Below are 18,099 nucleotides of genomic sequence, written 5' to 3'. Positions count from 1 at the left end.
TCCTTAGTCATAGCTGGTGACATTCAAAACCATGCAATGTATGCCCCTGCCAGCCGCTGATGGACCTCTTATCCGAGGCCCATCAACCTGTAGCTCAGCAGTGGTTTTCCAAGTGTGGCCTCAAGGTCAGAAGCATCGGCGTCACCTGGAGATTTGTCAGAAAGGCAATTATTGGACTCCCCTGGAGATCTACTGAATCAGAAACTCTGGGGGCGGCGTGCAGGAGTCTGTGTTTTAATAAACCTTACCAGTGATTGCAGACCCAAATATGAGAGCTTCGGGCTGGGGCCTGTGAGGCAGCCTGAGCTACCAGCTAAATCGATGGAGTTTTCTCTCTCAAGAATTGTACTGGGGCTGGCTCAGTCAGCCTGCGACTCCTGGTCTCGGGGTGTTGAGTAGAAACCCCACATTGGGTGTAGAACTTACTTAAAAAAAAAAAAAGAAAGCAATATTACACTTTTTGTTAACTAACTGGAATTTATTTTTTTATTTTTATTTTTCAAAAATTATTTTATTTATTTATTTGACAGAGAGAGAGAGAGAAAGAGCACACAAGCAGGGAGAGCAGCAGAGGGAGAAGGAGAAGCAGACTCTCCCTTGAGCAGGGAGCCTGATGCGGGGCTTGATCCCAGGACCTGCAGATCATGACCCGAGCTGAAGGCAGACGCTTAACTGATTAAGCCACCCAGGTGCCCCAACTAACTGGAATTTAAATTAAAAAAAAAAAAAAAGAATTTGTACTGGTGATGGAGGGAAAGAAACAGGCAATTGATAATGGAAGCAGATCTGGGCTCCCTCCCCAGATGGAGGGCAGGGCGGGGGTGCCAAGAGAATGTAGAACCCTTAAACTCAGAGCAGAAGCTATGAGTAAAGCAAGCCATGATGTAGAGAAAAGATATTCAGAGTGAGGTGGTTGGTTGATAGGAGTTGAGCTGGAGCAACGAAGAGAGCTGCTGAGTCGCCATAATGATGGAGATTCAGTGAACACAGCTGCCGAGGCAATTTGGGGTCCCTTCTGGCTGCTGCTGCATCGGTGCCTTCCAGCTGGGAGAACTGCCGCCCAGGCTCTGTCATGCCTGCTGTCCAGCTGGGCCCCATGATGCCTGGCTATGGAGCTGAGATTCCTTTTTTTTTTTTTTTTTTTTTAAGTAGGTTCCACACCCAACATGGGGCTTGAACTCACGACTCTGAGAGCAAGAGTCACATGCTCCACTGACTGAGCCAGCCAGGCACCCCCCCCATTTTTCTTAATTCCGTATGTAATGTACAGTAAATCCCCAAGTCCCTGAGGTAACTTGAAGTTGCCTCGACACCAAACCACCTGACACACGCGGAGATGTTTGTATACTTTGCATTGCGTTTTGAGTTCACGTGCAATGTGAAGTTAAATCCTTGTGCTGGGTGTGCGCTGGGAAAAGTTTCTTTAAGTCGGTGTACATCATGCTGAATCTTGGTTTCTCATGGAAACAAAGTAATGAAGGGAGGTGTTATCCTTGTTTAGGGCTTGATTTCTTTTCCTTTTCCTTTTTTTTAAAATTTAAATTCAAATGAGTTAACATGTAGTGTATTACGAGTTTCCGGGTGGAGTTTAGTGGTCCATCGGTGGCGTATAATGCCCTGTGCTCATTAGGGGCTTGATTTCATTTTAAAGAAGTCATCCTCCCAAACTATATTTGTACAGCATTAAGCTTTCCAAATTGTTTATGTTGGCCAAGCAGACCACAATAAAATACCGTATAAAATTACGCTTCATATGCTGTAATTGTACAGGAGCCTAGTCAAGTTGTTATTGGAGGAGAGCCGAATATGCCACCCCAAAATACCCCGCTGGCATGTGGATTATTTTGAGCTGAAGGTGGTCACGACCCAACAGACTCAGGAAAAGCTTTTTACGTCTCCCTTATCTGCCTAGAGGAATTTAGGCCGGGAGCTGGTACCAGGAAGAGAGCTATAACCAGAGATAACTTTTTACATCAGAAAGACTTATCTGCATGGCCTGGCAAACATTTGTTGACCAAACATTTGTTCTTCTGTATTCCTGTTACTTGTCTTCGTCCCTTTGAAGTCCCAGGCCCGCACCCCCTTCTCCTCAGCTCACAATGGTGTCTAAGCCTCAACTGTCTGACGGCCTTCTAGTCTTGCATCATTGTGGGGCTCCCGTATAGATGTAATGAAATTTGTTTTTCTCCTATGAATCTCTTTTATGTCCATTTAATTATTAGGCCAACCAAAGAACCTAGAAGGGAAAAAGAGAAATTTTTTCTCCTCAACGTGATCTGTGTAATTCTGGTCTTAGTTTTACTAAAAACACCACAGGGTGAACATAATGTTCACAAATTGGGGAAATCTTTAGAGGCCTTTTAAGTGGACATTTGCAGAGACCTAGCACCCCTCAATGTGCCCTAATGAGACACAATTTCTGGAGCATCTGTTGTGTTTTGCTTAATGTTTGTTTTAAATCTCATTGCAAATTTTCTTGAAGTCAGTGTAGGCTCGTGTTGATTTTTTTTTTTTTTTTTTTTGGTTGGAGGGTGGCCTTGAAAACAAAAACTTTTATTCTTTCTTGAGAAGCTCTTTCATCAGCTATTGAAGCTTCTCCCTCATTCCGGTCTGATGCCAGTGTCTGGGAGCAAGAATCCCTGTCCTCTTCTAGGTCCTTCTAGTTGGACTAAGAATCAAATTGACACAAGACAGGAAGAAATAAAATTTAATGGTGTACATACGGGGAATCCACGCAGACACTGGAATTCCACTGCCAGTCAGGCAAAATGAGGTCTATATGTCATCCTGAACTGAGGAGAAGGGGATAGATAGGGGTCTGGGACTTCAGAGGGAAGGAATGCAATTCGCAGGACAATAAAAAGAATAGCAGATGTTTGGTAATTAGAGGCTTGCCCTGCCAGACAGATGGGTCACTCAGATGAAATGTATCTCTGTTAATAACCCTTATTCTGGGAATCATTTAGATTCTTCTATGTAGTTAAGGGAGAGGCAAAAGTTTGTCTTGAACCTGTAGGGTCTCAATTGCTTTCAGCTCAGAATCAACTTCATGCCAGAGTGTCCCATCTTGGGGTGTCCTGCCTTGGTCCCTATACCAGCCACATCTATATTCAAAATGCATGAAATGCAGAGAGAGACCCTGGTTTGTTTCATCCTTAGGGTCACCCAGCACATAGTTCCATCACAGCAGCAGTGAATTTGGCTTGTTTGGGGGCTCGAATGCTAAATTTGAATCTGAATCCACAAAGTTTAAATTCTTCCATTTTTGACAAGCTCTGCAATTTGCTTGATAGCAGAAGATCCCAAGGTTCACTAGAGCAGTCTCCTGTTTTATAAGCTGCGTAAGGACTTAAGTACATGCTATGAAGATGATAAGAAACAAAATAAACCTATCAGGATGTGTATGTCCAAATGCATAGGATTCCTTAGAAAGTTTTCCATTTTGTGATATGACGGTGGAAGGAGTGTTCACTTACACAGATAGTGTTGGAATTGCTGCGAACATTTTTGAAACCACAGAGATAATTAAGTTGGAGGACTACCTAACCAGGTGCTACCCTTCTTTCTGGGAGACGATTCAAAGGTGTTTCTGTAAATACCTATTAACTGCTCTAAACATAAAATAAATTGTTTCTGTTCTCTCCAGAGAAAGACAGAAAGACCAAGTCTAGAAAGTTGGTATACAAATTAGGACAGATGGCAAATGTTGTGAGCTATGACAACGTATTCTTCAGATCGAGCTAATAAAGAGGACACTGCTGAAAAAACACAAAGAAAACAACCAGACTCAATCCGATATTAGTAGGCCTGTGCCTATAGCTGACCAAGGCAGTTAGGACACATACTTGAAATAAGGTGCAAGGGTGAGAATTCTTCTCTTTCGTTCTTTTTTTAAGTGATGTCTACACCCAACATGGGGCCCGAACTTACAACCTCCCTCTACTGAGCCAGCCAGGCACCCCAAATGACCATTTCTATTGAAAATCTAATTACTGAAAGAATGAATGTGGAATTTTTTTACTACTCAACTCTTAATTTTTTGTATTAAAGGCAGTTTGGGTTTTGGGGTTTACCAATGGCACTTAAAAAAAAAAAATCCGTGGTTTAAAAAAAGCCCAGAGGTAAGTTATGCCAAAAATGATTGTGTTTGACAGTTTTATAGATTCCTAATGTGGGGTGCCTGCGTGGCTCAGATGGTTAAACTGCTGATTCTTGGTTTTGGCTAGGGTCATGACCTTGGAGCTGTGGGATTGAGCCCCAAGTCAGGCTTCACGCTCAGCGTGGAGTCTGCTTGGGATTCTCTCACTGCCCCTCCCCCTGCTCTTGACATCTTGACACAAAGGTGCGCACACACTCTCTTTAGAAAAAAGATTTCTAGTGTTAGGAAGTTTTCATGGAATTGAGACCCGAGTGTAGGAACAGAGTAACCTGAATCTATGGAATTGATGGAGACATTCCTTGATGAGGAACAGATATTCCCCACGGACCTTGTAAATCTAAAACAGATAAGAGAAATAAAGAAACCAAATTTACAGCTTTGATGAATAGCAAACTTGTCAGGAAGAGCTAGATATTAAGTGTTTAGTTTGTAAGACACAAAGCATAAATCTCCTTTAGCTGGGGAAAAGGAAGAGAACCAGAGACAATCATATTTGGGGCACTGGTCTGAACTTGTGCTGGAAAAATAGTTTTTTGTTTTGTTGTTATTTATTATTACTGATGTAGGAAACAAAGACAAAAGAAAAATTAAATTTCCTTACTACCTACAGGCCACTGTCAAGTCCTTGAAACAGGCAGAGTGACGTTCCTCTAGGAACTCAGCTGCCTCAATGTTAATTCTTTGCTAAGAGCAAAGGGCAATCTTAGCCCAACTCCCAGGATCCTGTAAGTCTATTTGAATGTGTAAAAATTCCTTTGGGAATTTCCTTTATCTCTAACCCCAAGATACACGTTGGCAATCATCCGGCAAGCAAAGGGCCCACCAATCAACATCTGAAGGGTCTCAGGACTAAGGTGTTATTAGATGGTAATGAATGACCTTTTCCTAACAATGGCTAGTCCCCTCAAGCTGCTGGAAACCTTGTTTCCAAAATTCCTTGGAGACTTTCCCTATCCCTAACCCCCTCCCAACTTGAAAGTATATAATGGGCCACTCCTCTTGACCCCAGTGCAGCTCCTTCTGCCTACAGATCCTGTCCCTGTGCTTTAATAAAACCACCTTTTGCACCAAAGGCATGTCAAGAATTCTTTCTTGGCCTTAGGTTCAGAGCCCCAGCATCTTTCCTACATCATTATTATTATTTAAACAAGGGGGATAAAGCTTGTAGGGCCCCACACTCCCAGGAGCTCTGAGGTGAAAGGTGCACTTAGTGAAGCAGGACACCTGGGATGTAAAGGAACAGTTGCTTTACATTATCACTTGTTTTGCTGTCCAAGAGCGACAAATAGATCAAAGAAAAATGTCACAGCTGAGATATGAAATAAGGCAGATGTCCAGAGCTGAGAAGGATGACAAACTAATGCACACAAAGGCTCATGAATCACTAGAACTTTTGTGTCTAGGTGTTCTGAATCTATGGGTTCAGGTTTCTGATTTTGTAAAATTGAGAAGCATTCTGGGTATCATGTATTACCATATACGTGGGTATCATGTATTACCATATAAGCTCTACCATAGCCTGGGAGAATCCCGTAGGAGCTGCCGTTTGCTGTCTTATCTTGTACCGCAGTGCCACCTATAGGAGCGTGTAGGAACTACACGCAGAAGTTATGAAAACGTTATCAGAGGCCTGTCTACGGAATGATTAGAATCACAGGATTTCAAAGGTGATGGGACTTTAAAGGTCATTGGAGCCAAATTCCTACCAAGAGCTTGAATCACTTTTATAGCATATTTGATTAGTGCTTGTCCAACTTCTGCTTAAACCTCCTCAGTGAATGGAAACACGCTCTCACTAAGCAGCTCATTCTTTTGTTGTTGTTGTTAAAGATTTTATTTATGTGTTTGACAAAGAGAGAGAGAGAGGGAGGGATGAGAGAGAGCGTGAGCACACGCAGGGGGAGCAGCAGGCAGAGGGAGAAGCAGACTCTCCACTGAGTAAGGAGCCCGATGTGGGACTCCATCCCAGGACCTCGGGATCATGACGTGCGCTGAAGGCAGCTGCTGAACTGACTGAGACACCCAGGCGTCCCTAAGCAGCTCATTCTATTCATATTTTCAGGTGCTTCTACTTTTGAGTCTGTGCTCCATCACTCCCTTCTGCAGTAGCTCGGCCTCCTAGTTCTAGGCCTTTCCAGGGTTCTTCAAGGTGAATTTGCTTCATTCTCCCTAGTAACCCTCTTTGCAGACACTTCAGTGGTGGGTTCTGCCAATTCAGTCACTACTGCTTTCCATCTTTCAAATTATCGCCTACATCTCCTGTCCTGTTTTCCTCCTCTCTCCTTCTCTTTGTTCCTGTGGATTTATGCTTTTATTAGGAAACGGTCATCTACTGTAGTGTTGGTCGGTTTTGGAAGAAGGAAAAAATAAAAATAAGAGTAAAACCCTTCATGTTTAGTTTGAAGCAGAGTCATGTTTTTCGGACTCTGTTCTTATGCATTAAAGAATGTAAGTGTAGTGTTTTATGTTTATTCCAATTAGAATTTTTATTGTGAAATCTAGCGTGTTGTTATGGCCTTTGAATCTTCACTCTGTCATTCAATATATTGGCTACCTCTCCCAGTCCTCCAGGAAGAGGAAAAGCAAACTGGCTGTGCACTCAGCTGTCTACTCGGTGAACAGGACAAGGCTGAAGACAGAATCCCAGGGCACTAGAGACTCTGGGTTGACATGGATTCATAACTAGCCTCTGTCTTTGTGATTATCTGGACCAAGTCCTCTATCTTTTTTTTTTTTTTAAGATTTTATTTATTTATTTGACAGAGAGACAGCCAGAGAGAGAGGGAACGCTAGCAGGGGAAGTGGGAGAGGAAGAAGCAGGCTTCCAGCAGAGGAGCCTGATGTGGGGCTCGATCCCAGGACTCTGGGATCGCGCCCTGAGTCTAAGGCAGATGCTCAACGACTGGGCCACCCAGGCGCCCCCCCAAGTCCTCCATCTTGCTCACAAGGTGCACATCTCTGTCAAACACCGAGCTAAAATGCCAAAGCGCAGTGTTGACCCCCTTCTTTCGTTTACCAGTCTGGCAGAGTTAAAAAAAAAAGGAAGGGAAGTGCTATTAATTCATTAAATTACGACTTGTCCTTCCTGACTCCTAGACATGTTTAAGTGCTTCCCATCCTTCTCTTTGTGTTCAAAGTGATGTTTGATAACCTGTCCATCCCTGCCCCATTTCCCAAGAGTCTTCAGAGATAACGAATAGCAGCTCCTTTTATCACCACGTTCTTCCAGTAGTAGGCTGGGATGTAGTTCGTTGGGGCCAAGAGGTTTGTACTGATGTTGTGAACCCCGGTGCTGTCTTATAATCCCTACACCAGTTTGGATTTTTAGGTCTCTTGTCCGAATTCTTGTTCTACTATTTCCTGTCTGATAACCCTTCTCCTTGTTGGAGATGAAAGATGAAAAACAGGAGACGAAGCGTTCCACAAACTATGTATCTGGCCCTACAGTTGATCTGTCACTTGCCTTGTTCTAATTACTCCTATTTAACTTCATAAAAAGTCATCCTTAACATTTAAAAGTTTAAAGTAGACCCCTCAGGTTTACAAGGAATTGCGAGTTATTCAGCATTTGTGATCTTCGGTAAATTGCTTTAAATGGGGCTGGTGTGGAGTAATCTATGTTTTGTAGGGTTCAGAGTGAAGCTCTTGGCTTAGCAACTCGTGATTTAACCCAGATTCAGAAAGAAAGAAAAATGTTTCAAGATTCTTTATAACTTCATTAAGTTATCTGCTCTTCCTACACATGGGCTAGAATCTGAAGCGATTTGGCTACACAAGGGTGTTGAATTTCTTCAGTATGCCTCTCTAGATTCATTCTCTGCCTTTCCCCATACCAGTCTCCAACCTGCCAGGCTGGCTTGCGCAGATTACATTAAAGGTACTCATGTTCTCTGGCTTTCTGCAGGAGGTGAAAGGGAGGGAGAGAGGAATATGAGGTCAGGGCATTTATTTCCCTGGTTCCTTCCTGTGATGTTGCCACAGGCTGCTGTGTCCCTCAGCAGAAGGTCCCTGCTCTTGTCTAGACGGCCCCCTCCATACCCCTCTCTTTCTTTCTTTCTCGGTTATGGCAAGCTCCCCTTCTCCTTTTCCCTTTGGGGGTGGTGACAGCTCTGCTACCACGATCTCTCATGGTTCCCCTATACCCACTCACCCTTTTGGAATTAATTCCTCTGTTGCTAAAACCTCTTCAAATTTTCCTAATTTGAGTATATCATCTGTTTCTGTTTTGGGGGGACAGGAGGACCTTGACTGATACAGAAAGTTTAAAACAAGTCTGAGAGAAGGTGCTTCCATTGTGTTAAGTTTTACTGGACTATGTATTGTAATATTCTTGGGCACTCTAGGAACTGGCCATTTGTCGAAGTTTTAGTACATCAGAGTCAAAGAGAAATATTATAGGAATTATTTATTTATTTGTTTGCTTATTTATTTTTAAAGAGGGAGGGAGAGGGGAGGGAAGAGGAAGAGGGAGAGAAAGAATAATAAGCAGACTGCACGCCCAGCATGGAGCCTGACAAGGGGTTTGATTTCAAAACCCTGAGACCATGACCTGAGCTGAAATCAAGAGTCGAACACTTAATTGACTGAGCCACCCAGGTGCCCCAGGAATTTTTTAGGTCAGAAAATCAACTGAGGGGGCTCCTGGGTGGCTCAGTCATTAAGCTTTGGCCCAGAGTGTGATCCCAGGGTCTTGGGATTGAGCCCCGCATTGGGCTCCCTGCTCCACTGGGAGCCTGCTTCTTCCTCTCCCACTCCTCCTGCTTTGTTCCCTCTCTCGCTGGCTATGTCTCTCTCTGTCAAATAATTAAATAAAATCTTAAAAAAAAAAAAAAAGAAAATCAACTGAGATTTTTTTTCTTGTAAGAATACCTGTATAACTTGAATTTTATACTGCAGAATGGATTACTGATATTTTTGTTTCCAATCTGCTAGATAAAATTTAAATCAGCCCAGATATATCAAATTAGTGGTTTCCAGAATGTATAAGAAACTCCTACAAATTGATATGAAACAGACAGAATTATAGAAAAATGATCTAAGTTACAGATTGGAAATGCATATGAAAAGATGCTCAACCTCATAGTAATCTGGAAAACGTAAACTGAAACAAAAAAGCACTTCCCATGCGTTAGAACGTCAAAAGCAAAAAAAAGTCATATAATGTCCTCTGGAAACTGGGTTTGAATGAGAGTTGGTACAACCACTTTAGAAATAATTTAGCACTAACTATTCTGTAAATTTTAAAGGAAGCATACTATGAGATCAACAGTTCTATTTGTACATATACATTAGTTGAAAGAAACTTTTTGCATATTTACACCGAGACATGTATAAGGATGTGTATTGCAGACTTTTGCAAAATAGTAAAAGTGGAAATAAGGTACTGTGAGGTAATAGAAAACATATATTGGTCTCTGCCCCTCGTTCCTGGACCAGAGCTCCTAAAACCCTCGTAATTTCCTAAATGATAAGACTGTTAGCAGCATCTCTTATCCTAGTATTTGTCTTTGACCCTGGTTCCTGAAACAGGGTACTAAATCCCTTGGAATTTCCTGGGTGATAGAACTGTCTTTTGCTCTAATGAGGCTCCCGGATGGATCCTGGGTGGATTCCTAGAAGTGGAGTTAATAATTGATCGTGCTTGTGGGACCGAGCCCTTCACCTGTGGGATTTGAAGCAATTTTCAGGTAGGTAGTGTCATAATTGAGTTAAATTGTTGGACACCCTTGGGTTCTGGTCCTTCCGAATGTTCTCTCTCAGCCCCCTACCCCATCGGGGTTTGCCTCTCTAGCACAAAGCCCCCCATCAGGAGCTTTCTCCTTATTAGGCAACCCCCAAAGAGAGTACACAGCAAATGCTACTTTTTAAAAATTTTTCACTTTTAAAATATAGTCGACATACAATGTTTTATGAGTTCCAGGCGTACGACATAGTGATTCAACAGTTCTATATAATACATAATGTTCACCACAATAAGTGTAGTCCCCATCTCTCACCACACAAAGTTATTTTCATCCCCATGACTTTTTCATAGCTGGAGTTTTTTTGTTTTATTTTTGTTTTATTTTTATTATTATTGAAATTTATTTTTTAAAGGTTTTATTTATTTATTTATATGAGAGAGAGAGAGTGCAAGAGCAGAAGCAGGGTGGGGAAGGGACAGAGGGAGAAGGACAAACAGACTCACTGCTGAGCAGGAAACCCAATCCGGGGCTGGATCCCAGGACCTTGAGATCATGACCTGAGCTGAAAGCAGACACTTAACCGACTGAGCCACCCAGTCGCCCCCATACCTGGAAGTTGTACCTCTTAATCCCTTTCACTAATCCCACCAACAGGTTGTTTTCCTGTATTTGTGAGTCTGGTTTGTTTGTTTGTGAGTCTGGTTTTGTTTTTTAGATTCCACAAATAAATGCAATCATATGGTTTTGTCTTTCTCATAGCAAATTCTTGTACTGAATTCACTTTCTTTTTCTTTCTTTTCGTTCTTTTCTCTTTTCTATCTTCTTTCAAGTTACCCCATAATCCACCAAATTTTTTTACCAAACCCTGATGTCCTGTGACTTATATTTAAAGACTATTTCCTCCCATCTCTCAAAGAGAAAGCGCAATTCTGTAATTCACATTTGAAATCTCCCCTTCCTTTTCTTCTGCTACCTTAAGGCCCCCCATTCCCTCTGCCCTCTCCCAGTTCATCATTTCTGGGGACGTGTCCCTACTGTACTCTGCATTTTCAGGTTGAGTCTGTGATTTGTTAAAATCTCTTAGATTTGACTGGCTACTTTGGTTCTAAAATTGAGAGGCCAAAATAGTTTATTCAAGAATAAAAGTTTCTTTGAAGTCAGGGACCTGAAGAATCTTTGCAACATGCTTCTCAAAGCATCTGGGTGTATACTCCTGAGCTCGTGGAAATGAGGAAGGAAAAGAGCGAGACTTCCACCAGCTGAGATGATCTTAAGAGTTCTGCTCCTTATCACATCAGCACACGCTCCCTTAGCTGGCCTTTTCTGAAAAAGGATTTCACAACATTTCCCACCTTATAACTCAACAAGCATGTTATTTCCTGTCAGTTTAACTTCTCCAAACTTTTGCTTAACAATAGCCAGAAATTCTCAGAAACAGGAGGATAGTGCAACCTGGTCTTCCTCATCACCATCCTGTTATCTCCCTGGAGTTCCTGAAACAATACCAATGGTGAGCTCTTAGCAGAGGCCAGAAGTCAGGACAAGGCAAGGCCTTCCCTACATGGCCCTGCTGAATGGGGTTCCCCCATTTCTTTGTCCTGCCAGGACTCATGAGCCTATTACTTGACACTATTAGTGTATTTCTCTTTGTGACTGACATTTCCTAAATTTTTTTCCAGCAGGCCGTGTTCTATACCCAGTAGCCGCTTAAAAAAAATAAATAAATCAAAAAGTTGCCAGGCTGTGACAACCGCTGGCTTGACCAGGCCAAGGAAAGAGAGGTGGTGTTCTTGGAAGAAGGCAGACCTTTCCCACCTCCGAGTTGGACTGAATCTCTAAGTGCAAACAGATATCTTATTTTCTGTTTTGGATTTGGAAGTCATCTCTTGAGATAAGCAAGAAGTGATCCATCCTAGCTTGTCAACTTGGTGATTCTGCCTGAATTCTTGTAAATGACAACTTTGTTTATTAATGGAATCATGCATTTGAGAGTGAAAAGCCTCATTTTGTCCAACTTTCTGATTTTGCAGTTGAGGAAAGCGGCCCAGAGATGTTAAAAGATATCCCCAATAACAGTAACATTGTTTAAATGACATAACTCAAAAGCACTATTGCCTGCGTTGTACAGAAGAGGAAAGGGACGATCAGAGTGATGAGGTTGCCCGGCCCAGGGCAGCACAGAGTCAGTAATGGAGGCTGGACTTGAAACCAGGTCCCCTGATTCCCACTATGATGCTTTTTTTTTTTTTTTTTTTTTAAGATTTTATGTATTTGACAGAGACACAGCAAGAGAGGGAACACAAGCAGGGGGAGTGGGAGAGGGAGAAGCAGTCTTCCCACTGAGCAGGGAGCCTGACCCGGGCTCGATCCCAGGACCCCAGTCGAAGGCAGCCGCTTAACGACTGAGTCACCCAGGCGCCCCCTACCGTGATGCTCTTTGACAGACACCATAGCCTCTGGGTGTGGGAGGGAACTTTGGAAATAGCGAGGTCTACTGCCCAGAGCCCCACTTTACTCTTTTGCCTATACTTGGTGATCCAGAACAGTACCGGAAGTGCACGGGCAATTAAAAAATTCAATTGTATTTATTTGTTCTTCATTGGTGAAGCACATGGTATGCAATTCAAAGGGCACAAAGGGGCAGACAGTGAAAAAAAGTCTCCCTCATGCTCCTGTCCCCCATCTGGTTTCCCTCCCCAACTTCTTGGGTGTCCTTTCTGATATGTGTTATGCTTGGATAAGCAAATACATACATATGTATTTATACATTTTTAATAAAAAATGGAAGCACACTGTACCCTGTTCTCCACCTTGCATTTAAAAAAATCTGATGTATTTTGGGTTTCACCCTTACCAGTGCAGATTGAGCTGCTTCCTCTTTACCGAGTGCCAAGTACGCCACTGAAAGGAGGTACTATTATTTGCTTATCCAGTCCACTCTCGATGGACATCAAGGTGGTTTCCATTCTTAGGCTGTTGTTATGAAGAATATACTATACATGTTTTTGTATACGTTTGCTAGAATACCTAGCAGAGGTTGGCAGTCTACAGACTGTGGGTCGATTTCAAGCTGCCATTTGTTTTTGTAAACAAAGTTTTATTGGGCGGTAGCCACGCCTGTTCATTTACATATTGTCTGGCTGCTTTCATGCTACAACCGCGGAGATGAGTAGTTGCAACAGAAATACATAGCCTGGAAAAAAATGCCTCTGCCTCTTTCACCCTCTGCCTTGCTGCTCTCCCTGCTTGTGCTCTCTCTCTGACAAATAAATGAATAATTAAAAAAACCCCAAACAGTTAAAAAAAAAAGAAAAAGAAAAAGAAAAGAAAACCCAGGAACAATCAGGTTCATTGGAGGGATACTTTCCCCCATATCTGTTCTTCCTCCTCCTTTCCTCCTCGTTCTTTGGAGAAGTAGGTAACTTTTTAAAATACATTTTCTTTCTTTTTTCTCTTATCTTTTAAAAATATAACTAAGGCACAGAACGAAAATTCCATTAGTACAAAAGGGTATACAGAGAATGAAAAGCGTCTCTCCCACTCCTGAGCCCCGCCCCCTAAGTATCCACTCTGCCTCGCCCAGCATCTCCCTCAGCCTTCCCGCATCTCTTTATTCTGGGGCGCGCACCACGCGCTCATTAGCTGTCTGATGAAGCCAGGGGTGCCCCTCAGCATAACGTTTGAAAATACGTAAAATAAAACACAGAGGATTAAAAAAAGCCAATTATATTGAAATATGGTTCTATCTCTGAAGCACTTGGGGTTGCATGCGCTCCAGGATAAGGGCCTCCGCTCTTAGTCCCCACCCGTCCAAGCCTATTTGTATGCACTCCTACCCTGTCCCCCAAATGGCAGCACCTCTCCTGTCGCAGGTACGGCCGGAGCTCCGCCCAGATGTCCTCGAGAGCCAGCGCACCCACCTCCTGGCTGCTGTGGGCGAGGGCTACTCATAAGGGCTCACACTCACCCTCTTCCGCGGAGAACCCTCCTCCCACCAGCCTGGGACACACTGCAGCCAACTCGGGGGTAAAAGGTTGGACCACCCCGTGGTCCAGTTCACGCCCCTGTGCTCCCTGTGGGATCAGGCGAAAGCCGATGTTCACCAAGGCCTTGCTTAGCTTTTCCCCTTGCCCCGCCCCACTCCCCCGCTCCCCTTCTCCGGGGAGCAACCCCTCCTAAAACACAAGAATCCCTGTCTCGCTCTTGGCTTCTAGAAGTCCCGATGCCGGACACTTAGTTACCGCCCCTTACCTTGACGTTTCCATTTCTTGATTTCTTGGAAAAGATTCCGTATCTGTACATACGGATCCGCCGCGTTAACAGCCACATACTATTCCACTAAATGGATTTACCATCATTAATTTAGCACATTTCCAGCACAGGCATTCCCCCAAATCTAATTTTTACCTATTTGAATGTGATTATGGCCTTGCCATATTTTAAGGATCTAGTTAGTTGCTGAGGAGCCTTTTCCTCAGCTTCACCACCTATAAAACTTTAGTCCTTTGCTATCTTTTTGGAACAAAGCTTTATTCTCCAAGCAACTTATCTCGGAATTTGCCGAGCTATAAAGACTCAGCAGGCCCCCGGCCCTTGCATCTGTCAGGCCCCACAGGCAGAGCATCGTAGCCCCCTCTCCAGGAGCCTTCTCCATTCCGAACAGCAGAAAAAGTACGAGCTGCACACCCTCGCCTAATGAACAAACGTCCAAACGAACTTGGACCCTCAAACACCGGGCCTCACCGCTTTCCTCCCTGCCGGCGAGAGGGGCAGATGCCTCTTGAGTCTGGTAGGAACCCCCGGGCCCCTTGCTGTGTCTCATACGGGACCCCCGACAGCAAGCACCCATCCGCAGCAGCACAGTCTAAACCCACAAGGGGGCGCGAAGCACTATCCTCTCTGCATCCCCGATTGAAAGGGGGGTCTGGGCACCTGGGTGCCTCGGTCAGTAGAGTACATGACTCATAATCCCGGCATCGCGAGTTCAAGCCCCACGGTGGGCATGGCGCCTATTTAAAAAAAAAAAAAAAAGGTGCATTTGCTTCCTCACTCCCAGCCCGGGGAGCTGTTGTTGTGACATTTCTTTGAGGCGGAACCGCACCTTCTGAAGAGCCTCCCCGGGTGCAGGAATTTCCCACAGCCTCAGTTCCACTTTCCCAAGGTTGAAACCAGAACTCACTTTTCCCGCCTAGCAGCTGCTCACAGCGTGCACGGTGATTAAGCCGAGAGCAGAGCCGCACGAGGAAGCAGGTGCTGCTCAGAACCCGTTTCCTGGCCAGGAGGGAAGAGAGGGGCGGCGGGGTCTGGAGTGGCGGTAGGGGCTCTGCTGGGTTTGTTTAGTGATGTGAGTTCAGTTACATCAAATAACTGAAATCGATAATTCACTTCTCATTTGTTTCTCTTTCCCTCACAGCCATCACAGCTTTTCCAACCAGAAAAACATGCTTGATTTCACTCCAAGTCAGACCAATGCAAAACAAATCCAGAGAAATGTATTTTTTCCTACCTATCAGACGGGCAAAGGTGAAAATGTCCAATGAACTACATGGATGTGAACATGGAAAAACCCGCTGCTGCTGGGAGAATAAACAAGTCCAACCCCTATGAGGAGAACGGGGCCATGACCTGCCAAGTGTGAAATGCGAAACTCCTAACCCAGCAATTTCACTAATAGGTATTTACCCTATAGATCGGAATCCAGCGAACCTTTTCTTTAAAGGGCCAGGTAGTGGGGTGCCTGGGTGGCTCAGTTAGTCAAGCGTCTGCCTTCGGTTCAGGTCATGATCTCAGGGTCCTTAGATGGAGGGCTGTGGCTTGTGCGCCTGTGCTCGCTTTTTTTCTCAAATAAATAAATAAAATCCTTTTTTTTTTTTAAAGGCCAGGTAGTAAATATTTTGGGCTTCCAGGCTATGTATTTTTTAAAAAAGATTTTATTTATTTATTTGTCAGAGAGAGAGAGAGCGCAAGCAGGGGGAGCGGAAGGCAGAGGGAGAAGCAGACTCCCCGCTGAGCAGGGAGCCCGATGCAGGACTTGATACCAGGACCCTGGGATCATGACCTGAGCTGAAGGCAGACGCTTAACCAACTGAGCCACCCAGGAGTCCCTGGGTTTTCTTTTCACTCTCATTTTCTGGGGTGTCTTTTCTGTTTTATACCACTTCTCCAATTGCTTGCTTTCCTCTTCAAAAAGTCTTATCTGTCTCTCTAATGCTTATATGCGATTTTGAAGCTGTTTTTGCACACTTGGATGGAACTTGCATAATTACCTTTTATTAATTTTTGCCCAATTCCTAATCAAATGAAACTAAAGTATAAAGTCATTTCTTAGCATGTATACCTATACTTGCCAAATAGACCACTTTAGTCTGCACGATTTTTGTGGGTCAAAAGCATGCCTTTAAATGGAGAACGGATTTCCGTGATGAGAATAAATTTGGGGGGGTTGTCTCATGCTCAAGATGGAGGTTTTTAATCAGAACACATTTGAGGACATTAGATGTCTCCTTTATTCACAATATACTTCCAAAGAGTCAAGATTTACTAAATTCTGCCTCTCAGGATTTTAAAATGAATGTGCACTCTCCACCACTTTTGTTGCCAAGGGAGCTCACATCTGCCCTGGAAAATCTTCCCGTGGAGCGATGTCAGCAGAGATAAATGAATGAGAGTACATGCGGTTCTATAATAATAGTGCAATTTGGCTAAGGGGTGACATCATCTTTTCACTGTTGTATCTGCCAGTCTAAGTAGCAATAAGTCCAGCTGAGCTAGAGAATGAATTACAGAGAGATTACATGGGCAAGGTGGGATGACACATAAAAAATGGAATGGAAAATTAAATTTAAAAGGAAGGTGGTGTTGAATAGATCCAGTCCACAATATATTTTTTCTTATGTACGGTTCTGATTTAATTACCACGTCATAATTTGCCATCGTTTCGGATTATGTGGAAAGATGCAAAGCTTCTTTCCTAATGGATGTTTTGCTATATATACACATGGGTACCACCAGAGTATAAATAAGGACGTTGGAATTGATTTTAGTCTTTAAAGGGCACATTTAAATGCTGGCAGAGAAAATGCCTTTATCAGTTCAATCCACTCACTGTGATTCTACATGCCTCACTGGCAACACTTGAAGGAGGGTTTGCTGGGTTTTATTTGGGTATCGAGAGAAGAATATCACCATCCTTCATGCTGATGAACCCCAGACAAACCCCAGTTTGTTTCTGGGGAGGAGCTGTATATGACTCTCTGTTGGTTCTTGGAGGGCTGGACCAGTTTTTACTCATTGCCTTTTATTTCTTTTTAAGCAACAGCTTTATTGAGATAGAATTCACATACTGAAATCGTGCTCCTGTTTGCTAATTTTTTATATTCCTGTCCTCTAATGTCCGCAGGCTTTGGATGATGAATTTCTGCAAAGGCATTGATAGTGGTTATGAGGAATAAATACTACAGATAGATGAAATCAAAGAATCAGATTTCAAGGCTGGATAAAGGAGTCATGAAAAGGAGCGAGAAGCAGAAATGAAGGACAGAGAGAATTCTGGAAGTAAAATGAGCAGTTGGTTATGGAAAAGAAAATCTTCTGCTATTTGAATAAAGACTAAAGAGCTTTCATTGTTGGCTCCCCACATGTCTGTGTCTTTTTTGAGCAGCAAGTTGCAAGATCAAGAAAGCAGAAGGAACTTAGACTCGAACTGATTAGTAGTAATGAAAATGTACCAAACATCAACAACGAATTTCCTAGGCAATTTCCTTTCCAAAGCACATTCGCATGTATGACAGGTAAAATGTTTTCCACAAACACCATTTTTAACATAGGATTTTATTTGCAGAAGCTATTTTTGTGACCTAAGGAAGAAACAGCTCATTGAAACAGAACTTTGCTGATTTGGTTTCAAAGAATTCTATGATATGAAGAATTCTGTGGAACGCAAGCGTTCAGGAGTCCCTGAACAAGGAACAGGCATATCTGGTAATGAAAATGTTCTTTTGGTCTAGCATTACGTTTATGCTTTAAAAGTGTTATTATGCTAGGAATAGGCAGAAGCAGAAAAGAGGAAGTAAGTGGGAAAATACTTGATATTTGAATAGGCTGTATACTTTCCCAAATACTCAGACCCCGCCAAAGCCTGGTAGCAAGTAAGTAGTATCCTCAATTTACTGATGAGAAACATGCTTCTAAGGTAGTTGTTTTACAAGTGACAGAAAATTCAACTCAAACTGGCCTAAGCAATAAGAGGTATATGTC

General features: G+C 43.2%; 1 long non-coding RNA gene across 1 annotated transcript in view; it reads left to right on the top strand.

Annotated features, from left to right (window-relative positions):
- The window catches only part of LOC130542745 (uncharacterized), a 30,421-nt gene extending 12,966 nt beyond the window's left edge, over positions 1-17,455 (top strand). The window contains exons 3-4 of the long non-coding RNA XR_008957523.1: positions 15,257-15,517; positions 17,243-17,455. This is a non-coding gene — a long non-coding RNA (uncharacterized LOC130542745). The remainder of the gene's footprint in view (positions 1-15,256; positions 15,518-17,242) is intronic.
- The last annotated feature ends 644 nt before the right edge of the window (positions 17,456-18,099 follow it).

The sequence above is a fragment of the Ursus arctos genome, unplaced genomic scaffold, assembly GCF_023065955.2.
Source record: "Ursus arctos isolate Adak ecotype North America unplaced genomic scaffold, UrsArc2.0 scaffold_5, whole genome shotgun sequence".
In the NCBI taxonomy this organism is placed as follows: domain Eukaryota; kingdom Metazoa; phylum Chordata; class Mammalia; order Carnivora; family Ursidae; genus Ursus; species Ursus arctos.
Note: the sequence above shows the minus strand (reverse complement) of the source record. Positions and strands in the feature narration are given on the sequence as shown.